Raw genomic sequence first — 11148 nt, forward strand, 5'->3', positions numbered from 1 at the left:
CCCTCAGATACTGGGGTAGAAAAAAGGTTAAGACCTGCTGACATTGATAAAAATAGAAAAGGTAAACTCATCTAATCTTTGCACAAATTACAGCTAATATTTTGATGACAGATTTATGCCATAAGCTGATCTTGACATGATGAAATGAAGAGATGAATATAACAAGAAAATATCTAATAGGGATAAAAGTTAGGCCCCGACCCTGGACCCAAAGGTCAATGGCAGAAACACAGGGAGAGGCAGATATCGTTAAGTAGTGGTTCCCTGTGAAAAGTGCCCAGGGGGTTCAGGTAGTGTGGTGCTAACCAGAAATTCAGTCCTAAGCTCCATACATGAACTAAACAGAATTTAGAATGAACACATCGGCACACTCTCTTCTGCCCTGGCCAGAGTACAACCAGAGGGCTGCTTCTGGTTCTCTGGGCGCCATCTTTCAAGGGGATACAGACCAACAGGCCTGGGTTCAGAAGAGAGTGAGAGAATGCTGATAGGTCTCAAGCCACAAAACAAGAGGAAAGGAATGACCTGGGAGGCAGTGGGAGGGCATGGGTTGTCTTAAAAGTTTAGGAGACTCCCTGTCCAGATTGGTCAGGGTCCCATCCTCCATGCTTTTATATCGTAGTGTGTAAGTTTCTACATTGTTCTAATATGTTAGACATTTAGATTAATTTCCTCCCACAGGATTGTAGGCTCTGTGAGGACGGAGACCGTGCCTTATGTTCCTTGTCTCAGCATAAATAGAATCTCAGTAAATGTTTGTTGACCAGGAAGAAAAGGCATTAGACTTCTGTCTGGCTCCAGAGGTAGGTAGCACTGTGACCAGTAGTTGGAAGCTGTAACAAGACAGATTGCAGCTCAATATAAGGAGCTGTTAGACGAGGGGTTGAACGAGATGAGACAAGGAAGGAATGCCTTCAACCACAGACTGAAGGACCACTTAGCGAGCAAAGAGGACTTCGGTATTCAGATGGGAAGTTGGAGCAAATGATCTGTAAGATGGCACTTTCTGAGCCTGTGACTTGTGAATCACTCAAGAGAGCACGCCATTCTTTTAAAAGGCAGTGTGCTGCCAAGAAGAGCTAAAGTGCTTCCAGAAACAGGTGGGGGCCCATTCTGGTTTCTTTTGCCAGAACTTCATGGAGAAGCCATAGGTCCAAATCCTGAGGTGCAAGGACAGATGAAGAAGGAGCACCGTATAATTAAGAGCCTACAATGACATGTCATTTTCTTGTTGACAGGTCTTCATTCTACCAGGTAGTTATCCTAACTCTCCCTTTGACCTCACATGTTCCCAACTCAGATTGCCTAACTTGAGCTGATCTCCTTTCTCTTCCTTTCCCCGGGGCTCAGTCACAAAGTTTCCAAACTGGGCTGCTCACTCAATCTTGACTTGTAATTCTTCCATGTCTCCATTCTGGGGGCTTCATAGCACCCTATGGACTGGGTCACTGTGGGAAGGACCACAGAGGGGCTACTTCACTTAGGTCCCTGGCCTCAAGTGCGTGGGGGCTGGGGGCACAGGAAGTGGTCCTGGCAGACGGGAGGTGCATGCTGGTTTGTAGTTCTCAGCAACCTCAGGGCTAGGCAGCAGCTGTGGGGATGCTTCTCTGTGCACAGCCTGCGTGACCTTGTGTGGAGCAGCATCCCTGACTCTGGGCACCCAGGGCAGACGGTAGCCCAAGGGGAAGAGCCAAAGTGGGGGTGAACCACCAGATGGCACCAGAAGCTTCCCAGGTGGCGGCTGGGTCACAGTGGGCCCTTCAGGGATATGCCTGTATTTCCTCAGTGGGCTCCTGGTGTTGAGTGTCCCTGGGCTGCTTCCAATGCCCCAAAGAGTAAGAGAAGAGTTATCGAGAACTTTAACAACCATAGGAATCCTACTCCTTGAGTGCAGGGCTCAAGGGAGCCAACAACTATGACTGCTTCCCATCTACTCCCTCGCCAGTTCCATTCTTGACTTGGGATTTAGATGAGAAACGTCCAGAGGGCAGTTGCCAGTTACCAGAGGTGGGGGCCACAGGAGGTTCCCGAGGCCAGACGCAAGCCAGGGTCCTTCCCAGGGACTTGAGATGAGCTCCTATGCTCTGTGCCAGGCAGGCTTTGACATTTTAAAGGGGCACTGAGACCTTATACACACAGCAATGGATTCATTCTGGCTGGAAAAAAATGTATAGGTGAGCTGGGAGGAGAGTTTACAGGCCAGGGATCCAAATAGGAAGTAATTAATTGCCCAGTTCTCACCCTCTAGGGCCATCAGTTAACTTTCAATCAAACACATCTATTCTCTTTAGACAGACCTATTTCAAAAAATCCCATTACCTGATTTCTGAATAGCCCAAGTGCTTCTTGGGCAGTTCACAGACTGTTAACTCTCTCCCTCTCTATTTCAAGAGAGAAAAGGGCCCCCTGAGTGAGTTGCTTTGGGATTAGGTGGATGGCAGGGATAAAGCCTGATTCATTTTAAATAGGATGCAGGGATATTCACAGACTGATTGCAGCCAGACACAGGGGCTGTGTGTGTATGTGTTGGGATGGGAGGTTAGCAGGAAAGGCAGGCTGTGGGGATCTGGAGGGTTTGAGAATTTCTAAAATAATATCTACTGAACTGTTTACTGTGATTCCATGCTGCCACCACCCCCCCCAGCAGCTGCTGGAGCCAGGTCACCTCAGGCTGTCTCACCACCCAGAACCCATCTTTTCATTGAGGGACAGGGAATGGTTGCAGGGCTAACAGACACCACACTGCTCTTTGTCACCTAAGGATGGAGACTGAGTGTTCCTCATTGATTTATAGAGATGTTGTGTCTCAAAAAAAAGCCCCATAATGGGAGCCATCCCCCACCCCCAGCACATACATGCAGGCCCAGACATGTCCTGGAGGCACTATAGTGGCCTGAAGAGAACTTGGGCTTTGGATTTTAAGAGCCCAACTCTGTGACTTCTGTGAAGTTGGCATCATAATACCTACCTCAGAACTATTATATATGAGATAACATTTATCCCGCCTACCACATAGTGAGCACTCCACAATATTTCCTTCCCCTCCAGGATGGAGGCAGCACGTGTCTAAGATCCTAGAGACTCACACTTATCCTCTCTATTCATTTTTGGAATAATTCCTCATTTGGGACCCTAGGCCTTGAACCTGGGAAAATCTGATTGTCCTTCTCTTCCAACACCTCCCGAATTTAAACGAAGTACCCTCCTTCACTGCCAGAGAACCAGTATCATCTCTATAATTCTTTGTCCTATACTGTAATGACAGGAAGCAAGTAGAACTAATAATTGCTGTGTGCATTTTCGGTTGCTGAAATTATTTTATGTACCTCCTTGTACGTTCTCTTATTTAGATTCATGGTACCAGAAATCCATATGTATTTGCCTCAACTATGCAGTTCCCTTTCCTCCTTGCAAATCAGACTTCATTCTTCGTTAATCTCAGGGAAAGAATTCTTCATTCATGCACGTGTCTACTTGTTCACTCACTCATTAATTCAACATGCATCCACTGAGCGCCTATCCTTTGCTAGACCTCGGTCAAGCGCTAACGATAGGGACTGAATCAGGGGTGGTCACTGCTCCTCAGTAGGCCATGGAAGACGTGCACCTTTACCAGTGCTTGACCAGGGCTCTGGTGGGAGTACGGGAGGGGTCACTGGAAAAGGAAGGAGCCCTGAGTCAAGGAAAGCTGCAATAAAGAGATATGAAAGCTAAACCATGAAGGTCACAGTTGGAGTTGGTCAAACACACAGGTCTGGTAAAGGGCATTTCAGACTGTCAGGACCTCCTGAGGAAAATTAGGGAGGCATGGAAGTGCACAGTAGATGCAGGAAATGAACAACAGTGGGCTTCCAAATTCATTTCCAAGGATCTGGAATGGCCAACAGTGTGAGCTTCTTCAAGAAATAGTGTGGAAACTCTATCTATCCTCATGGGCCTTTGGATAGCTTCTGTATATTTGTAGACAAAGGTACATATTGCACAACCACCACATTAGAGCCACTTACATGTGTCATGTACATATACTGGACCATTTAGGCCCCACAACAAGCCCGCTCATGAGATATTGGCCTCCCATTTACAGCTGAACTTCCTCTGGCCACCCAGGTCATAAGTAGTGAAGCCAGGCTCTTCAGTCCTCAAAAGACCAAGCTCCAGAGCCTCCCACCACAGCCCTATTAGAAGCAGGTGCCCGCCATTTGCCTTTGTATTGTGTTTGAAATGCAAGCTATTTCTGCTTATGTAAGCTGATGCCAGAACAGACAAGCTTCAAGCAAAATATCACTGCGGTTCTGCTCAACAATGCCAAGGTGAAATCAACAGCATTCAGTTTGCTCAAATAGAAGCAAAAAAAAAAAAAAGATTAGAGCAGGATTTTTGTGGGCAGAGGGAAATGTGTAACTTCAATAATTAACCCCAAAGAGCAAATTTTGAATGACAATTAAATCCTCATTCAAAATAACCCATTTCTTAGGAAAATAGGAAATCACCTCCTCTTAGGTTTCTAGAAAGCAAACTAGTGATGGAACACGAACGTTTTTCTTCAAAAACATTAGTGGCAACAAAGTCAACTTTAAAATCCCCACTTGCATGGGAAAGCCAGCATGCCTTTGAAGGTTACTGCCAGGTGAATGTTTTACCTGTATTTCCCATGGGTTTGGATAGAACAGGTGTGGGCATGTTTATTTAGTATACAAATGCAGGCCATAGAGCTAGAAAGAAAGACAGGCATCTAGATGGGTGATACAGATGGATATTGTCCAGGGGCAGGTAAGTAAGACTGATGAAAGTATATGAAGGACCCAGAAGGTCATATCTTAGGACCCGTCAGAAACATCTGGCTGTTCAGCCATAACAAGGTTCAGAGGCTAAGGGCCAGGCTAAGACACTAGATGTACCAACTTTTAAGGATCAGTATTGGAGGTGGGCCTGACTGATAATGAAGGCCCAGTGTGGCATGGAGACCAAGGGATAGAGAAAACCCCAGCCACACAGCTCAGGAAAGCTCTCAGAAGCAGGGGTTTCAAGAAGAAATGGCGGGTCTTAAGGAGCCAATAGATGGGAAATTGTAGTTTTAACACTTTCATAATCCAAGCTCACCTGGGGTTTTCCATCCCCACTAGAACTAAGTAATTTTGGTTTGAACACTACCTTGTAGAACAGGAAAGCCATCCCCAAAATTGTGGGGAATTCCTAAGAGGCTCTCAGGTTCCCAGGGCCCCTGCTTCCCTGGCATACTAGAGACTCTTTAACAGGCCCTCCAGATCAATGTCCCCTGCTTCTCCATCGCCCCTTGTCCTGGATATTCGACATGCATGGACTACATCAACGGGCTCCCTTATCTTTTGGCTTCCAGTTGGGTTTGGCCAATGGGAGGGCGTTAGCAGGACATCAGAGGGTGAGAGAAGGATGAGGTCAGGGCAGTTACTCTCCCTCCTCTTGGGATCCCTCTCCCAGGGGCCACCAACCCACAGCGACGGCTACAACCTCTGGTTCTAGGAACAGCTCCCTCCCCTTATCCTTTCAGGCTTTGGGGTGGAAACCACTCCCCACCCCTGCTGGTTCCAGGGGACGCCACCATCCTGGGTTGGTTTCCCTTCACTCTGCCCACTCCCTTGGCCAAACTCTCCATTACCCATTTTGAGTGGGCCATCTGTTGTCACTCAGAACCTCAAGGATACATGTGGTGTTGCCTTGGTCCTTCCTTGATCTCTGTAAGAAAACTAGACTTGCAAATAGTGGTTATCCATGCAGTAAACTTCGAAGGTTTGATTTGAGGGCAATCTCATACACTGCATAAAAAAGAACACAAAGTCACCTGCCTCTGGGGTCCTTGATCAATGTGCACACTGCCCAGATGGTTAGCAGTGGCCCCTTCTCTCCTCTGCCCACCACCCCACCAGTGTCTTATGCGCATCAGCTTGCCTACACTCTTTTGTATCTTGGGCTCCTGGTGACATTTTTCTCTCCCCTTTTTACCATCTATTCCTAGTGATTTACCAGGGAATTTTCCTGTAACAAAGATATTTCCCTCCCAAGAGAAAATCTAGCACTACCCCTTAAAATAATATCTTTCAAAGTGTGGAAGAGTGGATATACAGTACTTAACAGGTCAACTCACAGGTGACCTAGACCAGCCCCCAGACAGAACTTCAGGCTCTAAGGAAGGGCACCGAGAGGACCTTCTAACTTGGGTCTCAGACCAAAGCAGAAGCCTAAGCACAGGCTCAGATTTGAAAACCAAGGCATAAGTGAGGCCCAATTCCTGAGGCGGAATTGAAGGTGCAACTGTCAAACCACGGGAGAGGTCAGTGGCCAGAATCAAAGCCTTGTCCTGGCCAGTCAAACCTTAGGCAACATGGCACTGAGGCCAGCCCCCACTCAGATAGTTGAGTCAAGGTTGGCCTGAGAACTTGACCTTCACTCCTCATGGTAACTAGAGAAATCAACGTGGAAAGGGTGAGTGTGGGGCTGACCCATGGCCCCCTTCCATGGAGGCATCAAACTGTTTATGTTTGTGTTATTAAAGAAACTTAAATTATGCCATCCAAGACTGAAGGAAAAATGAACCATGACCAAAATATATTTAACATAAACAAGCAGGGAGTGTGGGGGGAAAAAAGCTTTGGTATTAATAAACAACCATAAATGTCCTCTGATTCCCATTTTAATATTGCTGTCAAATAGAAAAGAAACAACATAAGGCAAGTGCATTCATTCTTTTGAAAACCGTAATTAAAGAAAAACTGCCTGTGGATGTTAATCTCAAGAATGACAAAAATGAATACCTGCACAGCACCTTACTTTTTCTAAAATACCTTCAGGTATATTACCTCATTTCAGATATATTACGGAGGCAAAATCAAGAATTGGCTAGGTTATGTGGCTCACTTAAAGAGATAAGAAGCCATGTCATGAGGAAAACATCCCAGTCTCTAACACCAAAGTTGCAATTTTACCATGATGGCACATGCCATCGGCCCCGTGTGGAGGTGAAATCCCCCAAAACTGAGAACTCACTGAATCTTGATTTGGCAGTTAGGAAAGAAACAAGGTAGGGCTGCCCCCCCCCCCACTTCCCACCACCTCATGCCATCTCATCCTTTTTGGCCTTTCTCAGTAGTGCCACCCATGGTTATGGGGGGAAGTCATCCCAAATGACCAAGGACTGGAATTGGTAATGTATCACATATGATTAACTTACTGGCTAATGACATTATAATTCACTTATCAAATTTACCACACACACACAAAAACAGACTTGTATAAATGATCTAATTATTTACCAGCAAATATCAGTCTTCAAAATTAACTAAGCCAAATGAATTGTTGTAGTCATGCACCTAAGTAATGTCCTAGTCTGCCCAATCTTTCCAAATTTAAGTTAAATCAGTGATATACTCTTGGTGTCTGCAGGGAATAAATAAGTACTCATTAATCTCTAGCTTAATCACAGAAAATTAAATATAATAATGTTACACAGTTTAAAAATCATCTTTTACATTGGTCAAACATCATGGCTGGCAAATAGATAATGAACGTGGTTAAGTTGCCATAATTTTTATTCCTCTGTAATTAATTCAACTTCGTATTAATTAACTGGCAAACAAGTAAAAATACTTCAGGTGGGTGAGCAGCAAAGTGGTCAAACAATTGTGGATATTTTGAGACTCTGCTCAAATAAAGAAGAAGAGCTTGGATCCATCAAGACAATACCTCTTTTGATTTATACTTCTTTATGATGCATGACCTTTGCTGACCCAGGCCTGAACTTCAGGGTAGGTAGACAGTTGGTGAGTCACAGCTTGTAACCAACAGGGGTGTTGGTATTAAGGAGCTTAGAATTTGCTGAGGAGTGGTTAGACACAACAATCTCCTAGGCTGTACCCAGACAGAAGAGCAGACTTCTGGGAAGAGAGCCTGAGATCCCTCTTTCTTTTTCAATTCAAAATTACCAAGACTGCCAGACGTCGTGGGGTAACAGTCACAAAGGTAGAAATTAGGAAAAGGCTGTGTGAAGTCACTTGGTGTGCTGGTTTGAATTCTGTTCAGGTAAAATTCACTCCCTACCGTTCACACCGTAAGAGTAACGTACTCCCCTTTTGTGTTGCTGTGGGCATGGGCATGTGACTTGCTTTGGTCAATGGAACGTTCGCAAGCTGGAAACATGCTTGCCCACTTGGGCTTGCATCTTGCCCTTGTGGGTGAGACCATGTCCTTGGTGGTTTACTGACTCCAAAAGAATGACAGCCATGTGGAGCAGGCCTGAAAGCAACCGGGAGCCTGGAGCCAAGCCCAGAGGAGCCAGCTTACATCAGTCAAACCACAGTTGGTTTGTAGACTTAAGATCAATAAATAAATGGCATATTGGATGTCACCAACATTTTGTGGTTGTTAGTTATGTATCAATAATTGTGTGAAAAATTAACAATTTACTATGTGGAGGAAAAAGAAGACATAGGAATATTGAGGGCCCCACACTGAAGGGGAATGGTAGTTCTGGGGTTGAAGAACCCCAGCATCTGAATCTGTCCCCACTGGTAAGTCCTCATGGAGATAGGCTTACCACCCCCAGGAACTGGCTGAGTGAGTGAAAGGCAAGGGCTGTGACCCTAAAGAGGTGTAACCCTGGGAGCTCACACCTTTGTGAGGTTCACCCTCAGCCAACCATCACACATGATATTAGAGATCGAGAAGCCACACGGAGACTAGTCAGGATAGCTGCCAGTAGGGAAAAGGAACAAGCCACATGTCTTCTAAGACCAGGGCAGCAGTACCTTCTAAAGGTGAAACCGAGTTCTGGGCACCAGCAACGAAGTGAGAATAATTAGTACTCATCTTTGGACATGTGCACAATCTACGAATTCTAGAATAGGCCATTGGAGGGAGTTCTAAGAATGGGGTGGTGCATTATGGGCCTCCTGTTAATCTGGGAGATTTAGACCTCTTGTTTTGTTTTGAGATGCTACTTGGGAAGGACACTGTCTACGCTCTGCGTGTTGGTGATGTATGTCTCATCAGTAATCCTAATCAAAAAGGATATGATGACCGGGCCTCCAAAGGGACCCAGGTAGACCACAAATACACACCGCAGTCACTAACTCTGGGCTCTCACTCTTCCCCTCATGGAGTTCCCTCTACCAGAGCCCACTATTTGCCTCTTTCTTTCAATTGTGGAAAACCTATTTATGAATTCATATACTCAGTAGATTTACTTCTGAGGCACTGTATATATATATAGAGAGAGAGATAGATAGATAGATACTGGGAGATAGGGTTTCCTTTTGAACATTAACTATACTGTAATTTGGGGCTTTGAGTTTTAGCTAATCATTAGAATTCTTGTCTTGATGAAGTGGTTCTAATCCAAACATTGTCAGTATGGAGAAAAGAGCTTCTTTGCAAATTTTCCCTTTGAATATGACTTCCAATGCCTGAGAGAACACAGTTTTTGAGAAATGGAAATACCTTTTTCACAAAGAATCTACTACCTAAAATTTGCTACAATGGTTTAAAAAAAAAAAGTTTTTTCATTTCCCTTGGCAAATACCAGTATGGAAATAACTTTTAGTGTCATCAATAATCTATGGACAGTTGAACCCAAAATATTATTGCTTAGACACAAAGAAATGAGCTTTGTGTTGTGTGGTGGTTGTTGGTTTTTTTTTTTTTTTTTTTTAACACATTCTTTACTTGACTGGAGGCTCTACTGGGGCTCTCCAGAGGACAAGAACCAATAGAGTGTGGATGTATGTATAGAGAGAAGTGTATTTTAAGGAGTTGAGTCGTGATTATGAGGCTGGCAAGTCTGAAATCTTCAAGGCAGGCCAGCAAGCTGGAGACCTAGGGAAGAGTTGATGTTGTAGCTCTAGATCAAAGGTAGTCTGAATTCAAATTCCTTCTTCCTCAGGGGACCTCAGTCTTTTTCTCCTTAAATTCTTCAACTGCTTGGAAGTTTTCTTAAAGTCTATGGATTTGTCAATCACATCCAAAAAAAAAAAAAAATACCTTCACAATAACATCTAGACTTGTGTTTGACCAAAAACTTGGTGCCATGGTTTAGCCAAGTTGACACATAAAATTAACCATCATAGAAGCAAAAGATAATTCCTGAAAAATAATTGACAAAAGCTGGGTATAAGATATATTGTAACAAGCAAACTTCCCATATCACACACATACTTTTGTGGCTGACAATTTTTTTTATCAAAATATCCAGCTTTTTGTTGAAATGACTTGATAATTCTAAAAAATATTACATTCCCCACACTGAAAAATGTACATATTCTCACATATACAAGTCTGCTTATATTAGCCAACCCATAAATTTCCCGCGTTATGAAAACTTGGCTTACAGAAGAAGTCTCACAGCGGTGCAAAAGGGAAACCTGTACCTTGGTGACATCAAGAAAAATATTTTTCACAGGATCATTGAACCACTGGAAAGACAACCAAACTGTTTAACATCTTCGATGTTCCTGAGACAGAAACGGGCTCCAACCTGATTTGATCACCTTTTAAATGTGGCAGGAAACGTAATCCCCTTATCAAATGATAACAAAGTAAATGGTACAATGTTGATAAGGAGTAGCTATTCGAAACTATGACAGGCCAAGGACAGCTTTTACTTTAAGCACAACCTAAAAATTCTCCCTCCTTGTAGAAGCGACTCTGCCGGGTTCTGGAGTCTGACCAGATGTGGGTCAGAATCCAAGCCCCACCTTTTGTCTGCTTTCTGACCTGGAGCAATGACCTCACGGTTTCTGAGTCTCACTTTTTCTCTAACACTGAGGTGATAATGCTTACAGCACAGTGGTCTTGAACAGTTAAATGAGATACTACCTGAAAGTGACTAACACACTCCGGATACATAATAAGGATTCAACAAATGCTAGCTGTCTTTGGGTTCATTGTGTTCTCATAAGATATTAGTGGCTTGGAGATAAAACCAGGCAGGAGAGAAAAGCCATTTACACTGATAGTGCAAAACCAAATAACACTGATGCTATTAATTGGAGATGAGTCACATAGGCCGCATCTGTTAGCGATCGGTAATTTCCTCTCAGGTTACTCTGCCTGCAGCTGGGACCTTACCAGTGCCACGTAAGCAGGGCCTTGCTGGCAATCACGTGGCTTACGTGGCAGTTC

The 11148-nt window shown here is 44.3% G+C and overlaps 1 long non-coding RNA gene across 1 annotated transcript; it reads left to right on the plus strand.

Annotated features, from left to right (window-relative positions):
• The first annotated feature begins 8929 nt into the window (after positions 1 to 8929).
• Positions 8930 to 10584, plus strand: LOC141374395 (uncharacterized). Its single transcript, XR_012381224.1, has 2 exons — positions 8930 to 9070; positions 10427 to 10584. It is a non-coding gene; the product is annotated as an uncharacterized lncRNA (long non-coding RNA).
• Positions 10585 to 11148: the final 564 nt, after the last annotated feature.

This window comes from Callorhinus ursinus, unplaced genomic scaffold, assembly GCF_003265705.2.
Source record: "Callorhinus ursinus isolate GAN/ISIS: 27379988/994484 unplaced genomic scaffold, GSC_fseal_2.0 scaffold17, whole genome shotgun sequence".
Lineage (NCBI taxonomy): Eukaryota > Metazoa > Chordata > Mammalia > Carnivora > Otariidae > Callorhinus > Callorhinus ursinus.